Source organism: Bos grunniens, chromosome 24 (genome assembly GCF_055505025.1).
Source record: "Bos grunniens cultivar Pamir isolate PY7600 chromosome 24, Bosgru_T2T1.0, whole genome shotgun sequence".
Taxonomy (NCBI): Eukaryota; Metazoa; Chordata; class Mammalia; order Artiodactyla; family Bovidae; genus Bos; species Bos grunniens.
Genome location: NC_141188.1, coordinates 42970057 through 42989143, shown reverse-complemented (window position 1 = coordinate 42989143; position 19087 = coordinate 42970057). Strand labels below are relative to the sequence as shown.

Here is a 19087-nt window from a genome sequence, read left to right as displayed (position 1 = left end):
ATTCATGGACCTAACATTCCAGGTTCCTATGCAATTTGGTCTTTACAGCATTGGATTTTACTTCCATCACCAGTCACATCCATAAGTGGGTGTTGTTTTTGCTTTGACTCCATCTCTTCATTCTTTCTGGAGTTCGTGCTCCACTGATCTCCAGTATCATATTGGGCACTTACCGACCTGGGGAGTTCATCTTTCTGTGACCTATCTTTTTGAGAACAGGTGGGTTTCACTAAATGGTAGTTTAGTCAACATTTGAATAAAGTTCAGCACTAGCGATAGTGCCTTTTTTGGTCATTATGTGTCCCCAAGTTACAAACTTAATTGCCCTATCCCATTTTTTCTGAGGCATCTATATTAATTTATCCTTCAAGTCCCAACACATTTATTTTTTTCTAATTTACTTTCTTGTAGGACAGGTCAGTTAACGATCAAAGCAAAAACATGGCCACCTGGAGTATTACACCTAGACAAACACCCACGAAGTCTGGGACAATTGATGAGTAACTCCTTCAACTGGCACTGCACCCCTTCCTAGCACTGCACCCCTTCAACTATATAACTATCTCTGTTCTCTCCCGTGGCTCCAGGAAATGAGGTGGCTGCCTCCAGAGCAGCTGTGGACACCTGCATCAATACACTGTGTGCTGCCATCAGACAGACCTGAATTCATATCCAGACCTGCTGGGCGCTGTGATTTGGAACAAAGTACTCAACCTTGGGCCAAATTTCATTCTTAGGAAAAACGGGGGCAAAATGCCCAGTTTGCTGCCTTGTTGTGAGAACAGGATAAAACAATCAATTTATGTAAAACTGTTGACACTGTGCTGAGCACACAGCAGGCATCAATCAATCCAAGCCCATTCCTTCTTGTAAAGAAGAACATGGACAACCACCATAACTGCCATTTGGTCAGTAGATGAAAATAAATGAGAGAAAAAGTCTTGTACAAATGTTCTGTCCCTTTAGGAACAAAGATTAATTAGTTTACACATTCTGTATGGGTCATTGTTTTAACAATTTATTCAGCATCTCATGCAGTAATAATTTATTGATTGCCAGGGTCTAAGTGTCTTTACATGGGTTGACATCTTTAATCTTCATAGCAGCCCTATAAAATACTATTATCCCCATTTTATAGCTGGGGAAATGGAGTCAGAGCTGTTAAGTAACTTGGTTACTTAACTTAGTTAAGTAACCAAGGTCACACAGCTAGAGAAGATGAAAAAACCTAGGATCCAAACCCAGGAGGTGTGTCTCTAGAGCCCACCTTCATAACCATCATGCCTCTATTTCCCTGATTAAAAAATGAAGAGGATAGAGACCTTGGGAAGGATTTTTTTTTTTTTTTGTCTCATCCTCCTCCTCCTCTTCCTTCTTTTCTTTGGGTTCTTTACAGTTTTTATTTTATTGTGGTAGGAACACAACATGAGATGTACACTCAGTAGTTTTTAAGTGTACGATACAGTATTGTCACCTGTAAGTACAATGTTGTACAGTTACACGCTAACTTGTTGGCTTGTCAGCAGGGTAAAATCTCAGACCCTCCACAGATCTTGACAGTTTTGAAGAGAAGACAGGATTCTCATGGCTTTCTGGAAGAGGAACAAAGTTCCGAGGGTTGGGATATGAAGACTTTCTGGGATTGGGACGTGAATGCTCTTGCAAGGTAGTGACTGGTGGGGCGTATGAATGTTTAGAGGCTGAGAGGCAAGAACTGAAGAAGCCTTCCAACTGGTGCACTGGCCACTGCCCACTCTCCTCCAGGCAGGGAAGGAAGGGAGGATATCAGGCCCTATAAACCCAGCCAGAAGGCAATGGGGCTTGGCTGCCAAGTCAAAGGGTTCCCAGAGCAAACATAAATGGTGCCAGCAACGAGGACATAGAATTTGGGGTGAGCTGAAATCAAAGGAAGCTTGACTCTGAACAGGAGCCACTTGAAACTGAAAATAAATGTGGTTGCTTACCAGCCCACAGCAGCTCTCCTCTGATCCCCCCAGCCCTCAGCTGCTTTAAGGAAAGCAATGATTAGAGATGGGATGGGTGTCATCAAGTACAACCGTCTAACATGCTGGGGAACTTCAGTGGGAGTGTGGGGAGTGCCTCATCCTGTCCTGGCTGTGTTGCATACAGGCACCCACATGACCATCATACCTGGCCCTGGAGGGAGAAGGGCACTTGAATTCAACTGATGAGGTTTGGGCAGGGACCTCATAGGGAAGGGGAAGCTAACACAAACTCGGCTGCATGGTGTCTGGGCCAAGTCGCTGTGCTGCTGCTGCATCTGCACTTGAGTATCTGGGAGGAACCGATGTGTTATGTGAGTGTACTTCCCCATTCCCACAAAGTCATAGGGACTCCCTATCAGGAAGAGCACTGGGGAGGAAGTGCTGCAGAGGCAGATTTCCCTTCCATTTGGCACCAACAACTGGTCAAGGTTTGGTACAAGTGCCTCTACCCACTGGTGTTCAGTGTTCACTCAGCAGATGATGTCCTGCAGGTTGATAGGTGGGGTGGGGGTCTTCATTTCAAAGGCCCTGACTGCCATATCCTCACATTTGTCTGCAGGAGGATCTGATAACCCCCCACAAATACAGGGTCTGCTCACTAAGCAAAGTTTCTTGGACCTATGTAGATAGATTCATAATCAGTCCCTCCAGGAATCAAGGAAAAATTGCTTTTATTTGGTCCCCAAGCATCAAAAAGGAAGCCAGTGGGTGGGAGACAGCACATGTAACTCCAACATTCTGCTCAGTCCTTTACATGGGCCTGAGGGGCAGAGTCCCAAGATGGCCCCAGGACCTTCCATTCCTGGTTTTACTGTCATGACTACCTTACGTTTCCTGGTAGACGTGATCTTGTGGGTGTAATTAAGGTTGATAACTGTACTTAATGGAGGGAGATTATCTGGGTTCAGTTTAGTTCAGTCGCTCAGTTGTGTCCGACTCTTTGTGACCCCATGGACTGCAGCATGCCAGGCTTCCCTGTCCATCACCAACTCCCAGAGCTTGCTCAAACTCATGTCCATCGAGTTGGTGATGCCATCCAACCATCTCATCCTCTACCCCTTCTCCTCCCACCTTCAATCTTTCCCAGCATCAGTGTCTATTCCAATGAGTTAGTTCTTTGCATCAGGTGACCAAAATATTGGAGTTTCAGCTTCAGCATCAACCCTTCCAATGAATATTCAGGGTTGATTTCCTTTAGGATTGACTGGTTTGATCTCCTTGCAAGTCCAAGGAACTCTGAAGAGTCTTCTCCAGCACCACAATTTGAAAGCATCAATTCTTTGGTGTCCAGCCTTCTTTATAGCCCAACTCTCGCATCCTTGCGTGACTAATGGGAAAACCATTGTTTTGACTAGACGGACCTTTGTTGGCAAAGTAATGTCTCTGCTTTTTAATATGCTGTCTAGGTTGGTCATAGCTTTTCTTCCAAGGAGCAAGTGTCTTTTAATTTCATGGCTGCAGTCAGCACCTGCAGTGATTTTAGAGAGGAAGAAAATAAAGCCTGTCACTGTTTCCATTGTTTCCCCATCTATTTGCCATGAAGTGATGGGACTGGATGCCATGATCTTAGTTTTCTGAATGTTGAGTTTTAAGCCAATTTTTTCACTCTCCTCTTTCATTTTCATGAAGCAGCTCTTCAGTTCTTCACTTTCTGCTATAAAGGTAGTGTTAACTGCATATCTGAGGTTATTAATATTTTTCCTGGCAATCTTGATTCCAGCTTGTGTTTCATCCAGCCCGGCATTTCACATTATCTGGGTAGACTTAACCTAACAAGAGCCCTCAGTGAGTTTTCATCAGCTGGTAGCAGAAGAGGACGTTAGAAAGAAAAGCAGCAGAAGATTCAACACCATTTGCTGTCCTTGAAGATGAAGAGGACAATGTACAGGGATTAGACTGCCCTCTGGGACTGAGTAACACCTGGCCACCAGTCAGCAAGGAACCTCAATCCTACAACTGAACAAGCCAGATAAGAGATGAGAAGTGAATTCAAGAAGAGGACCTGGTCCTGAGTTTGTGAGAATTTGTTTGGCTGCAATGGAAAACTATCCCAGTAATTAGCAGCCTTCAAGTGGGGCCTGAACCAACTTGATGCATCAAAAGCTACCCAGCAACCTGTGTTTTTTGTATAAAATTTTTAATTATATAAAATTACTTTTTTAAACAAAAACATGAAACATTGGCATCTACTTTTGAATCAACTAAGTTATGAAACCATTTTCTTTTGTACAATGCACAGTGGCAGTGAACAGTGTGAAGTGTAGTGAATACCCGAAGAATTTAGTTCTCATTGTTGTATTTCTCCAAACTTTATGTCTGTGTATGTGAAATACAATTAAAAATTGAATTTATAGTGATTTTTTTGAAGCGCACCAGTCTTCACTGTTATGGTCTTTATAAAGGACTTGTCTTGAACTTTCAAAAACAAAAAAGAAAAATAAAACTATGGTATTAGCATAACTTTGCTATATATATTTTAAGAGTGTTTTTAAGTAGAACAATTTGAGTCAGCCCTCAAGCAACTTCCCTTGTTTTTGTATACATGAATTTAGGGAAAATTGCACTCATTTTTGGAAAAAAAATCCCCAGTATAATAAACAGTAAGCTCAAAGCAATGTTAAAAAGACCAATGTGAATGGCACACAAAAAGCAGAGTTTTATCCATTAATAACTGGAATTCCCGATCAGGAAGTAGGTATAGAAACACCCAGGCCCTAGGGCTTTCCTCTCTGGAAGAACACCTTTGAGTAATTCTTTACAACTTCAGCATCAAGCTCCAAAGTGCTGGACAGAAGTCTGGAGTTGCTTCTGGAGCAACCTGCAAGAACAGGAGTCCTCACTGTACTGCACACCTAGCCCCATCTGAGTGCGCCGTTCTCTGTTTGCCTGCACACTCACAGCCCAGCACCGTCTGCACCACCAGGTGGTTTGTTCTCCAGGTGCCAGCAGAACTGTGGGACCTCTGAGTTCCTACAATCCTAATGACCTTGAGCTGTAGGTCTCAGTGACACACTGATTTTGCCCACTTAAATTCCTGACAGAGGGTGGCTGACCCTGAAGGGCCATAGCAGCTCCGTAGCACCTGGCAGGGTCAGCTGAGCCCCTACTGCAAGTGAACTGCGGCTGAACTGCTCCTTCTGCCCCAACCTGCTTCCCTGTCCTGCACAGGTGGTGCTCCCTGATAAACTCCTGTATAGAAATCTCTGCCTCAGAGTTTTTTCCCCATGGTGGGGTCGGGGGTGAGAGGAGGGGACAGGGAGCACCTTTGGAAATAGGTGTATATAACTACAGCGCAAGGCCCCAACCACTATTCCTTCCTACTTCCATTCTCCAAGTACCAGTCTTAGTTAAAATAACTGGGAGCAGTGCCTCAAAACGAAAACTCTAAACAGGTCTCTGCCCATCATTCCATTTTAAGATGCAAGAGGGCCATCTCCTAGGTCACCGGCAATCTTTGGTTCATCACATGATAAATCACTATCTTCTACCAGGGCAGGAAGGGAAGGGGAGAGCTGAGCAAGGTTTGAATTTTGTTGAGCGGAACTGGCTGTGTGCTAGAGAGGAACAGAGAGGCGGTTATAACTGAGGTTTCATGAAATTGAGATCAATGTTCTAGAAACATTTTGGAAGCAACTTGACTGAGAAAGATGCAAATGAGGGCAGCTGCCACAGGCAGCTGGTCTGGTGAGATGCTTCCTTTGCAAAGCCACCTAGCGGTCCGGTTGCTATGGCAGCAGGGGTAGCCCTTGACTGCAGACTCCAAGTAAAAAACACTCCTCTGACTTTCACTCTTTTTTCTTTAGTATTTTGAAAGAAGCTTTTGAAGTAAAATATTCAGAGCTGGTAGCCTTCTTTGGGGTACAGTAAAGCAAAGCCCTTTTTCTCTTGTAGCCTTTCTGCATACATATAACCAATGCTTTTAAACTTGTGATTTGCATAGAATTTTAAAAAGGTTTTATGCAGCTGTGACCACGCAATTAGGTGAGCAAGACTAAGTGACATGTATTGAACAGCTCCTTAGCTGTCTAGATAATGCAGAATTAGATTCATTTTTGTACTTCAATCAAAAGAAATTAATTTGTTTACTGAAGTGTCACATGTCTTATTTCTCCATTAGCAAATTTGAAATAAATGAACTGTGTTAACTACTGTGTTTAAATAAATCATTTCCAATCAGAAAGCAGAAAAAATTGAAGTGACTATAAATCAATAAAATTTTATATCTAGTTCTTGTTAAGATCTCAGATTCATAAACAAAGATGTTTTGAAGAGTTTCCTTGTAGGGGATAATATTTGTAATGCCCACTTATTGAGGACTTACTCTGTTCAAGGTACTTTGCCAATCCCTTTCATACATAATTTCATTTAATTCTCTTAACTTTGTGAGATGGATGTTAAGTCCACGTTTTGCAGATGCAAATTTGGCAGCTGTAGCATCTTTCTTTATGTGTGTGCTCAATGGGAAGGCTGCATGAGGACACAGAGAAGGGGCCTTCTGTAAGCAGAGGAGAGACCCTCACCAGAAACCAACTCTGAGAACACCTGATCTTGGACATTATGCCTCTAAATCCGTAAGAAAATGAATTTCCATGGCTCAAGTCCCCCAGTTTGTGGTATTCTGTGGTGCAGACCAATACAGCCACTACAAGAAAACATAACCAATATAATTTTTGGTCTGCTCTACAAGAACACGGTGCAGCTTTTTTAAGAGAAGTTTTAGGTTTACAGCAAAATTAAGGTACACAGGTTTCCCAATATACTTTCTACCCCCACCATCAATTCACACCACTCCCACTTCCAACACCCCCGACCAGATGATACATGTGTGACAATATCAGTTCAATTCAATTCAGTTCAGTTGCTCAGTTGTGTCCGACTCTTTGCGACCCCATGAATTGCAGCACGCCAGACCTCCCTGTCCATCACCAACTCCCGGAGTTCACTCAGACTCATGTCCATCAAGTTGGCGATGCCATCCAGCCATTTCATCCTCTGTTGTCCCCTTCTCCTCCTGTCCCCAATCCATCCCAGCATCAGCGTCTTTTCCAATGAATCAACTCTTTGCATGAGGTGGCCAAAGTATTGGAGTTTCAGCTTTAGCATCAGTCCTTACAATGAACAACCAGGACTGATCTCCTTCAGAATGGACTGGTTGGATCTCCTAGCAGTCCAAGGGACTCTCAAGGGTCTTCTCCAACACCACAGTTCAAAAGCATCAATTCTTTGGCGCTCAGCCTTCTTCACAGTCCAACTCTCACATCCATACATGACCACAGGAAAAACCATAGCCTTGACTAGACGGACCTTTGTTGGCAAAGTAATGTCTCTGCTTTTCAATATGCTATCTAGGTTGGTCATAACTTTTCTTCCAAGGAGCAAGCGTCTTTTAATGTCATGGCTGCAGTCACCATCTGCAGTGATTTTGGAGCCCCTCAAAATAAAGTCTGTCACTGTTTCCACTGTTTCCCCATCTATTTCCCATGAAGTGATGGGACCAGATGCCATGATCTTAAGACATGTAAAAAATTTTTTGGGGGGTGGGCTGTATGAAAATAGGCAGCAGACTGTAGTTTGCCTAGTCCTGTCCTAAACTGAAGAAATCCTCTTTGCTGTTCATGTTTTTAATTTTTGACACAAATATAGAGAACCAACTTCAGGGTTTACCATTTGGTACAAAATGTAATACGTTCTAGCAGTGCTGGAATATTTAAAAGATATAAAAATAGTGAATAATTTTGAAACAAAACCAAACACTCAGAATTATTATTTATGACTATTGGATATCAAAGTTAGCATACCCCCAAATTACAGTTTTCCAGGTTTCATCACACTTAAAAAATTAAGGCAAGATTCACATACAATAAAATCCATCACTTAACCATTAAAGTGTACAAATTAGTGGACTTTAGTACTCACAATGTTGTTTGACCATCAATACTAACTGGCTCCAGAACATTCTTCTCACCTCACTAAAAGAAACCCCATATCCATTAAGCAGTCATCTCTACTCCCCCTTCCTCCAGCCTCTGGCAACCACTAACCTGCTGTCTCTATAGATTGCCCTCTTCTGTATATTTCACATGAATAGAATCATACAATGGGTGAGCTTTTGTGTCTGGTTTCTTTTACTTAGCACTGTTTTCCAGGTTCAGTGCTATACCATGTACAGTGCTTCTTTTTATAGCTTCATTTCATTTCATTGTGTCGATGTACCAAACTGCTTGTCAAAGGATGTTTGGGCTGTTTCCATTTATTGGCTATAATGAAGAGTGCTGCTATGAACATTCTGTGTTCAAGTTTTTATGTCCACTTCTCTTTCAATTCTTTGGGGAATATACCTAGGACTGGAATTGCTGCATCATTCGGTAATGCTACATTTAATTTCTTGAGGAACTGCCCAATTGTTTTCCATAGTGACTGTTCCATTTCACATTCTCACCAGCAATCCAAGGGTTTAAATTTTTCCATATCTTCACCAACACTTGGTATTATTCGATTTTAGCCATCCCATAGTGTGTGAAATGGCATCTTGTGATTTTGATTTTCTGGATGACATTTTTTCATGTACTTATTCAACATTTTATGTCTTCTTTGATAAAACATCTATTCATCCCTTGTTTTTTGTTGTTTCTAGATTGCTTGTCTTTTTGTCCTCAAGTTATAGCAGTTCTTTACTTCCAGACACTAAGTCCTTATTATGTATATGAACGGCAAATTTTTCTCCCATTTTGTGGGTCACACTTTCACTTTATTGATACTGTCTTTCGATGCACACAAGTTATTAATCTTGATGAACTTAAATGTATTTTTTCTTTCGTTGTTTGTGATTTTGGTGTCAAATTTAACTATCTATTGCCAAATTCAAGAATATGAAATTTTACTGCTATGTTCTAAGAGTTTTATAGTCTTAGCTTTTGTATTCATGTCTTTGACCCATTTTGAATTAATTTTTGTAGATGGTGTAAGAAGTGTCAAACTTCATTCTTTTGTATACGGTTTATCCAGTTGTTCTAGGACCATTTGCTGATAAACTATTATTTCCATATTGAATGATCTTGACACTCTTGTTGAAAACAGATTGGTCACAGAGATATAGGTTTATTTCTGGACTCCTGATTATAGTTTATTGGTCCTATGTCTATCCTTGTCGGTACCACATGGTCTTGACTGTGGTAGATTTGTAGTAAGTTCTGAAATTGAGATGTGTGAGTCCTTCAACTTTTCAAGACGTTTTGCCTATTCTGTGTCTCTTGCAATTATGTATGAATTTAGAACCAGCTTTTCCATTTCTGCAAAGAAAGGTAGGAGAAATTTTGACACAAATTGCATGGAATCTGTAGATTGCTTTATGGAGTATCAGTTCAATTCAGTTGCTCAGTTGTGTCCGATTCTTCGCGACCCCATGAATCGCAGCACGCCAGGCCTCCCTGTCCATCACCAACTCCCAGAGTTTACCCAAACTCATGTCTATCGAGTCAGTGATGCCATCCAGCCATCTCATCCTCTGTTGTCCCCTTCTCCTCCTGCCCTCAATCCCTCCCAGCATCAGGGTCTTTTCCAATGAGTCAACTCTGCATAAGGTGGCCAAAGTATTGGAGTTTCAGCTTTAGCATCAGTCCTTCCAATGAACACCCAGGACTGATCTCCTTTAGGATGGGCTAGTTGGATCTCCTTGCAGTCCAATAGCCTCCTTAATAATACTAAGTCTTCTTATGCATAAACATGGGATGTCTTTATATTGCTTAAGTCTTCTTTAATTTCTTCTGGATAAAATTTCCAATGTATCATTGAGCAGAAGTAGCAAAATCAAGTATCCTTAACTTGTTCCTAACCTTTGGGAAAAAGCTTTCAGTTTTTATCATTATTCCTCACATTTTCAAGGCATAACAGCTTATCCCTCAAAGCAGAATCATAGCTGCTTTATCAAAGACAATTTTCCTAATAAATTTCTATAAATTTGTTTAGTAAAATAAAGCCTGTATGTCAACCTAAGGATCCTTTCTTGAGACTCTCAAGTCAGAGAAACAAAGGCAGAATTCCAGAGTTTATATCTCTGTTAGGTTACAAAGATGGGAAAAATAGAACTCTCTGAAATACACAGTCCTACTCCTAATAATGGTGGAATGGTTATTTCCCAGACCTTTCCCCAGCAAAAAGTAGATGAATTAGTTTGTTAAGAAGAGTTATGAGATATACTAGGGAGATTTGTGTGTGTATGTGTGGTTCCAGGTAAGTCTCATTCTTCCAGAACTTAAATGTACCTATAATTTAATAATCCCACTTAATTCCACAAAGAATTTAAGTTAGCTTATTTTTATCACATTTAAATATTATAGTGGTAACCATAAATTTGAATATATTTAGCATATGATTTAGTATGCATTTCCAAAGCTGCATATTGTAAATCATACTCCAAGACTTGGTGTAAATCAATATCCTGTTTTTCTTAAAAATGATTCAATTATTAAAGGTTATACTCCATTTATAGCTATCATAATATATTGGCTATTCTCTGTGTGGTATAATATATCCTTGTAGCTTCTTTATTTTGTACATAGTAGCTTGTACCTCTTAATTACCTACCCCTAACTTGCCCCTCACTGCTTCCCTCTCCCCTCTGGTAACCTCTAATTTGTTCTCTGTGAGTCTATTTTGTTTTGTTATATTCATTTGCTGTATATTTTAGATTCCACATATGTGATAACATACTTTGTCTTTATCTGGTTTATTTCATTTAACATAACCCTTAGAAGTGTTTTAATTTCTTGGAATTTGGAGACATCTAAAGCTCCAGTGAAGTACTGGCCAAGGGCAGTGTCTAGGGTGCTGTGCATTATATTCCAGTTCAAGTATATTGTAGGAAATCACTGACAAATCCACGTCTTCATACATTAAAGCTCAATATTTTGTCTCTGAGTTTCTTTTTCTGTATTATGATTACACAATAATCGTGCAATCTTTTTGCATGATTACAAATCTTTCTCTATCATGCCTTCTTTTTGACAAGGGTTTATCTCCCTGAGTGCATGATGTAACTGTTCTTATACTCTTTCTACAATTGAAGCTACTTAGCAATGAACTGGGGTCCTTCACTGTCTCTGAAGCATTCATGCATGAGATGAACAACCCGCTGTTTCGGATGTTACTGAGAAGATGCCTACAAGTAAGAGAGGTTTAGAGACCATAACCACCAAGGAATTTTTAAATTAAAATTTACACTCTAAGATTTAGGGAAATTCTAGTTTTTCTGCACTGAAGCATAAATCCCATGTCATAATCACTCAGCACAATGTATGCCAATGCTTTCATGACCAGTCCACAGAGCAAGATGACAGAATGTCTGTACATGAATTTCCTGGCTAATCTAGCATGTGAAATCTAGTTACCATGAGCAGTCAGATGGAGAAAAATGATTATGAGGAAGAGAAGGCCCAAGGGAAAGGATTTTTCTGCTTGAATAACTAAATGTCAAAATTAAATCACTTCCATTGGGAAAGGTATATCAAATTCAAAACATAAAGAACCACAACAATGGGAAATGGAGACTTGCCTCTAGCATTATGTTTTCTCAATTTTTAAAAAACCACAATCAGAAATGTGTTACACACATGCACATACACACACACACACACACTCTGAATTGTTGACTTTTCACACAGTGAATCCATCCAAGTAACCTGTATCTTATTCTATTTCATTGATTTTTTATTGAGGTAAAATATACAAGGCATAAAGTTCACCATTTTTAAACATACAGTTCTGTGATATTAAGTATACTCACACTGTTGTGGAATCATCACCACCATCTGGAACACTTTCATCATCTCAAACTGAAACCCTGTCCCAATTAAACAATAATCCTCTTCCCCTCAACCCCAGCTCCTGGCAACCACCATTCTACTCTCTGTGTCTATGAATTTGAGTACTCTATAGATTTCTCATACAAGTGGATTTTGCTTTTTTGTGTGTGAAAGGCTTATTTCACAAACGTCCTCAAGGTTCATCCATGTTGTAGCCCATGCCAGAATTTCCATCCTTTTCAAAGCTGAATAATATTCCATTGTGTGTATAAACACATTTTGTTTATCCATTCATCTGTCGATGAACACTTGGGTTGCTTCCATCTCTGGGCTGTTGTGAATAACACTGCAGTGAACATAAGTGTACAAATACCTTTTTTAAAAATGCCAATTGCAACACATTAAGTTGATTTTCTCGACCTTGAAAAACCTGGTGTTCTGGTTCATTGACATCAAATGTATCCTTTCCTTTGAGCCATGTGAAGCCAACCAGGGCAGTCTCAGACTCATTTCCCTTCCTTGAACTGGGAAGAACGTTCAGTTCAATTCAGTTCAGTTGCTCAGTTGTGTCCAAGCCTTTGCGATCCCATGGACTGCAGTATGCCAGGCTTCCCTGTCCATCAGCAACTCCTGGAGCTTACTCAAACTCATATCCATTGAGTCAGTGATGCCACCCAACCATCTCATCCTCTGTTGTCCCCTTCTCCTCCTGCCTTCAATCTTTCCCAGCATCAGGGTCTTTTCAAATGAGTCAGCTCTTCGCATCAGGTAGCCAAAGTATTGGAGTTTCAGCTTCAGCATCAGTCCTTCCAATGAACACCCAGGATTGATCTCCTTTAGAATGGACTGGTTGGATCTCCTTGCAGTCCAAGGGACTCTCAAGGGTCTTCTCCAACACCACAGTTCAAAAACATCAATTCTTCAGTGCTCAGCTTTCTTCACAGTCCAGCTCTCACATCCATACATGACCACTGGAAAAACCATAGCCTTGACTAGACGGACCTTTGTTGACAAAGTGATGTCTCTGCTTTTTAATATGCTGTCTAGGTTGGTCATAACTTTCCTTCCAAGGAGTAAGCGTCTTAATTTCACGGCTGCAATCACCATCTGCAGTGATTTTGGAGCCTAGAAAAATAAAGTCAGCCACTGTTTTCACTGTTTCCCCATCTATTCGCCATGAAGTGATGGGACCGGATGCCATGATCTTAGTTTTCTGAATGTTGAGCTTTAAGCCAACTTTTTCACTCTCCTCTTTCAGCTTCAGCATCAGTCCTTTTAATGAATATTCAGGACTGATTTCCTTCAGGATGGACTAGTTGAATCTCCTTGCTGTCCAAGGGACTCTCAAGAGTCTTCTCTGACACCACAGTTCAAAAGCATCAATTCTTTGGCGCTCACCTTTCTTTATAGCATGTGCCAGAAAGGATGACTGAAGAGTAGATTTTTTCCTTTTAACAATGGAAACCATCCATGAGCGACATGTGATGCCTTGGGCAGAGAATCTCTCAAAGGCCACCACTCAGACAGTAAGCAGCCTTCTGTCTTTCTGGAAGTGGGACTGCTTATGGCCAGCCAGGCTTGTAGTGTGGTCAGGGTTAAGGTCTATCTGAACAGCTACAATACCCAACACCTACTGCTAAATCCAACACAAGCCCAAATGCACTTGCTCGGGAAACTGAGTCCACAGACTGCGTTAAAAGATATGGGCTTGCAGGGTGAACATACTGTTCATTGTTTCAAAGTCTTTCTGAGAGAAATTACTTCCTGAGGCATCAGTGGTCTACTGTTACATGATAAATCTTCTCAAAAATGAGTACTTTCACACAGCAGTTGGTCCTTGGGCTGGTAATTGGGATGACTTAGCTTGACATTCCTGCTCTCGCTCTGAGTCATACACGTGGCCGTAATCATCTGCCAGTTCCACTTGGCCTTCCTCATGTGTACTGGCTGTTGGCTGGTCTCAACTGACATAGAGGTTGTTAGCTCAGGATTCTTTACCTCGAGGACTGTGGGCTCTGAAAGTCTGGGGGGAGGGAGATAAAGAGGAAAGGGAGGGAGACAGACATAACGCTCATGTGCAGGAGGGAGTCTTCATTTCAGGGATTTTGGAAACTTGAGACTTAAGAGATTTGAAAGTCCTTTCTCCATGTTCTTTTTTTTAAAAATTTTTTTATTTATTTGTGGTGTCAGGTCTTAGTTGCCATAAGTGGGCTCTTAACTGTGAACTCAATGGTTGCAGCTTGCAGGCTTAGCTGCCCTATAGCATGTGGAATCTTAGTTCCCTGACCAGGGATTGAACCCATGTATGCTGCATTGGAAAGTGGATTCTTAACCACCAGACCACCACAGAAGTCCCTCTTCCATATTATATTGGCCAAAGTGAGTCACAAGCCAGCCCAGTTCCAAGAGTGGGGAAATGAATTTCTTGGGAGACAGGAGTGGCCAAGCTCCATGGCAAAAGAATGTGCATACAGAGATAAGAAGGATTACTCTAATTATCTTTGTCAACAACTTGTCACTCTACTCTTATGGCTAAAACTGAAGGTATTGTCACTGGTAAAGTCCATTAACAATTCTTGAGGAATAAAAATAGAATATGGGCAATAAAATAAAGTTTAACCTTCTTTCCCTTTTCCTTTGTGCTTAATCTAATTTCACTTGCTCACAGGGAATCATGGGCCTTACACCCAGTACTTCAGACCAAAGTTTATAGTACAAAATGGTACCAACACCTCAACTTGGTAGAGTGTGTGCAGAGGTGCTGTACCTGGCACTTCAAGATGGCAACAATGGGCCATGTGCAGAGATGCTGTGCATGACACTTGGATCTGGAGCATGAGCAACAGAGCTGTGCCCAACCTGCAAAACCCCACTCTTCTCTTACTTAAAAGAATCCTAAAAAGCAGCCTTGCCTATAGCCTTTTGGGGAGCGTATACTCTAAAGCAGGGGTCCCTATCCCCCAGGGCCATGGACAGGTACTGGTCCATGGCCTGTTAGGAACTGATCTACACAGCAGGAGGTACATGGCAGGTGAGCAAGCGAAGCTTCATCTGTTATTAACAGTTGCTCCCCATCGCTTGCATTACTGCCTGAGCTCTGCCTCTTGCTCAACAAACTCAGTAAATGTAATGTGCTCAAATCATCCCACAACCATCCCTCCTACCCAATACAGTCCATGGAAAAATTGTCTTCCATGAAACCAGTCCCTGGTGCCAAAAAGGTTGGGGATTGCTGCTCTAGAGCACGAGCTCCCACCTCTCCATTCTTTGATCAAAGAATAAAGCCTTCCTTTGCTTCTGAATCAAGTTTGTCTCATTTTACTGGCTCAAACAACAGAGGGCAGGAAGACTCTTACTGAGGACTGATGCAAAGCGGTTAATAACGAACTCTGGTGACCCAGATAGGACAGGTCATGGCCTTTTTGCCTGCACCTGTCGCCTAGGCTACAGGCTTGGCCCAGGTGGCTTTGGGAGGCTCCTGCAAGGATGACTGACTCTAATCTGAGTATACTCTGACAGGTAGAATGGTGGTGTCCTCTGGCTGAACTCAGTGCAACTCTGCCCAGCAACCTCATACCCACGTGTGGTGTGCACCCAGCATAACCCCCATAGTCATCTGGACTGTGCCCCTCTGAGGGGGTCACACTGTGGCATCACTGGGGATTGGAGATTGAAACTCATGTGTGTCTGTCTGCTGCCTCTGGTTGGCCCCCACAGTGCTGGATGCCTGGGGACAGTGGGGGCTTGTGGACGAGATGGAACCCCAGCAGTCCTGCCTGTGGTCTCACCAGTAGTGCTGTCCTGTTGACCTCTGTACACGGTGTAGTGGCTGCACCAGCTTTTTGTTGTCCTTGCCAACCGCTGGTGTCAACAGTAGCATTCTCCATTGTTACTTCCAGTTTAGTGAAAGAGCAAGGGCAGTCCTGTGAGTCAAGAGGTGAAACCAGGAAAAAGCCCAGGTAATGAGCATGCATGACAGAAGAGAACAAGGACACTCAATGCAAGTTCAGGAAAAAGCATCAAGGACACCTGAGTGTGAAAGGGTTCCAAGGTAGGCATGCGACCAGTGACCTGACCTTGTCTGGTCAGCATGAGTTTCTCTGAAGTGGGCTGGGGAGACCTGTGAGAGGCTCTCAAGAGGCAAACAATAAAAAGGCCTGTAGGAAAGACCTGGCTATTTTCCTCCAGTGTCAACCGGTGAGCATGGGAATCTGGACTAACTGTCCAGAGACGTTTTAACCCTGGTGAGTAAACTCAGCCCCCAATAAGGGATAGAAAGCCAAGGAAACCAGGACCTAATCAGTGTGCCATAAGTACACATAAGTAAACAGGAAAGAGAGAATGTCCTCATGATCCCTCCAAAGGGGTAGAAATGGCAGATCTCAACTACTACCCTTGACAGCGAATGATCCAAAGAGATGAAGAATGACAGAGCCAGGAGGCTCCTACACTGGCACTCCCAATGACCCCTTAAGGAGCCCTGGCTGACATTTGATATGGAGCAAAAACACTGTCGAATTCTTAGTTGACACCAATGTCATTTTTTGGCTCTGAACACCAGATCAGGCGAACAGTCATAAGAACTGTAAAATTATGGGGTTTTCAGGGAAGTCCTAAGAAGGGGAATTATAGAGCCACTACGTATATCATGAGGAACGCTGGGCTGGAAGAAGCACAAGCTGGAATCAAGATTGCCTGGAGAAATATCAATAACCTCAGATATGCAGATGACACCACCCTTATGGCAGAAAGTGTAGAGGAACTAATAAGCCTCTTGATGAAAGTGAAAGAGGAAAGTGAAAAAGTTGGCTTAAAGCTCAACATTCAGAAAACTAAGATCATGGCATCTGGTCCCATCACTTCACAGGAAATAGATGGGGAAACAGTGGAAACAGTATCAGACTTTATTTTGGGGGCCTCCAAAACTACTGCAAATGGTGACTGCAGCCATGAAATTAAAAGACGCTTACTCCTTGGAAGGAAAGTTATGACCAACCTAGACAGCATATTAAAAAGCAGAGACATTACCTTGCCAACAAAGGTCCGTCTAGTCAAGGCTATGGTTTTCCCAGTGGTCATGTATGGATGTGAGAGTTGGACTGTGAAGAAAGCTGAGCGCCAAAGAATTGATGCTTTTGAACTGTGGTGTTGGAGAAGACTCTTGAGAGTCCCTTGGACTGCAAGGAGATCCAACCAGTCCATTCTAAAGGAGATCAATCCTGGGTGTTCATTGGAAGGACTGATGCTAAAGCTGAAACTCCAATACTTTGGCCACCTCATGTGAAGAGTTGACTCACTGGAAAAGACTCTGATGCTGGGAGGGATTGGGGGAAGGAGGAGAAGGGGACAACACAGGATGAGATGGCTAGATGACATCACCGACTCGATGGACGTGAGTTTGAGTGAACTCCAGGAGTTGGTGATGGACAGGGAGGCCTGGCATCCTGCAATTCATGTCTTTGTGTCGCAAAGAGTCGGACACAATTGAGCAACTGAACTGAACTGAACTGACCACTAGGATGGGAACTGGATGAACACATGTGCATCCATTCCTTCCTGTTTGTCCTTGAATGCCCTCCACCCCTACTAGGAAGAGATACCTTACAAAAATTGGGGGGTTACCTTCCACCTAATGGGAGACAAACTGGAGACTGTTGTCTCTTTAGATAAGGGGCTGGAGATGATAATGTTAATGACTGAGGACAAACTTCCTCAAACAGAGCAAGTCCATCTCCCTGGAGTGAATCCTGAGATCTGGGCCCTGGCACAGGTAGGATCAGTTAAAGGAGCTGGTCTTGCAACAGTTCATCTAAAACCTGGGCATACACAGCCTAACAGAAAACAGTACTCTCTCTGCCAGGAGGCCCTGTTGAGCATTTCCCCTGTGATACAGACCCTAAATGACCAGAGCCTTATTTATTAGACCAGGCCAATGAGCTTTTAACACCCCATTCTTCCCATAAGGAAACCCAATGGGGAATACTGGATAGTTCAGGACATCAGGGCAGTCAGTGAAGCCATAGAGTATACACCTATGGGATCCCTGATCCCTACACATTGCTGGAAACTCTGTCACCCAGCAGGACCTAATATTCTGCCCCAAACTCCAGAGACACGACCTGGGGTAACAGACCCCTGGACCACTCTTGTGACCCTCTGACCCGAAGCTTCTCTTCTGAGAAACTACCCAAGTGTGGCCAGGGAGACAGGCCCCACAGCAAGCATTGGATCAGGGTCAAAGGCCTAGAGACCTGCATTTTCAGGAAAAATGTCTCATGTGAGCATTATTCTCTTGTCCATATAGGGGCCAGGGACATTAAATTGTCTGGGTTCCTTTGTCCCCCAAAGGTTACACAAATGGGGGTCGTCCAGGGATGAGTATGCTCAAGGCCGAGGCCTGTGGGCAACCAAACAGACCTGAAAAGAAGTTCCCCTCTTCCACCCAATGTTACCGGACACTCTTTCTCGGCAGGAAGCACTCACCGAAAAGGACTCAGGCCCTCAGCGCCCTCTCCCATCCACACAGTGAGGAGACACAGGGCAGAGAAGGGGTTTGTCACCAGAAAAGCCCATTTATAATTCCCAGAGAATAAAAATAGAACCTAGGTGATAAAAAAGAATAGTCTGACCTTGTTTTCTCTGCGCTGAGTCTAGTTCACTGGTTCCCAGGGCACCCGGTGCAAAGGCCTCCCTCCAGCTCTTCCCAACAGGATGCCTAGTGCAAAATGGTGGCGACAACGGCAAAAGCTCCGCCCCCATCACTCTGTTCAAGATGGCGGGGGCGAGCCGTGTGCAGAGACGCTGCACCCAGAGTCTTGATCTGGTGCAGGAGCAGCAACTGCGCCTGCGCCTGCTCTGCCCCCGGGATCCTGCGAGAACTCAGTCCCCTCTCGGCCATGGGATCCTTATAAGCAGCCCCGCCCCAGACTTTACTTGTGGAAACTCCTATTGGCATGAGCTGCTGGATGTAGGAGGACTCTTGCTGGGAAAGGACTCATGAAGGCAGGTAGCAGTTGGACCCCACATCCCCGCTCCGACAGTGTGCCCTGAAGATCTGCCTGCATCCATTCTGCAGCAGCTCTTGTGATAGAAACAACCGGAGCGTCTGCTAGTAGGAAGCTGCTACACCCACGTTAGGACGCTGAGCATCCGTAGGAGGAATTGGGAACTTGCTTTTTGTTGCAAGATCTCTAGGCTGTAGTGCTGACTGACAGAAGTCAAAGTCTTAAGAACATACACGGTGTCACCAAAATCTTAGTGCCACTGCCGGATTTCCCCCCC

General features: G+C 43.0%; 1 long non-coding RNA gene across 4 annotated transcripts in view; it reads right to left on the bottom strand.

Moving 5' to 3' along the window:
* The window catches only part of LOC147346134 (uncharacterized), a 41069-nt gene extending 22423 nt beyond the window's left edge, over positions 1-18646 (bottom strand). The window contains exon 1 of one of the 4 annotated variants that reach the window (XR_015153950.1): positions 18436-18646. This is a non-coding gene — a long non-coding RNA (uncharacterized LOC147346134). The remainder of the gene's footprint in view (positions 1-18435) is intronic. The other 3 variants (XR_015153951.1, XR_015153952.1, XR_015153953.1) reach the window with 3 other exon arrangements.
* Positions 18647-19087: the final 441 nt, after the last annotated feature.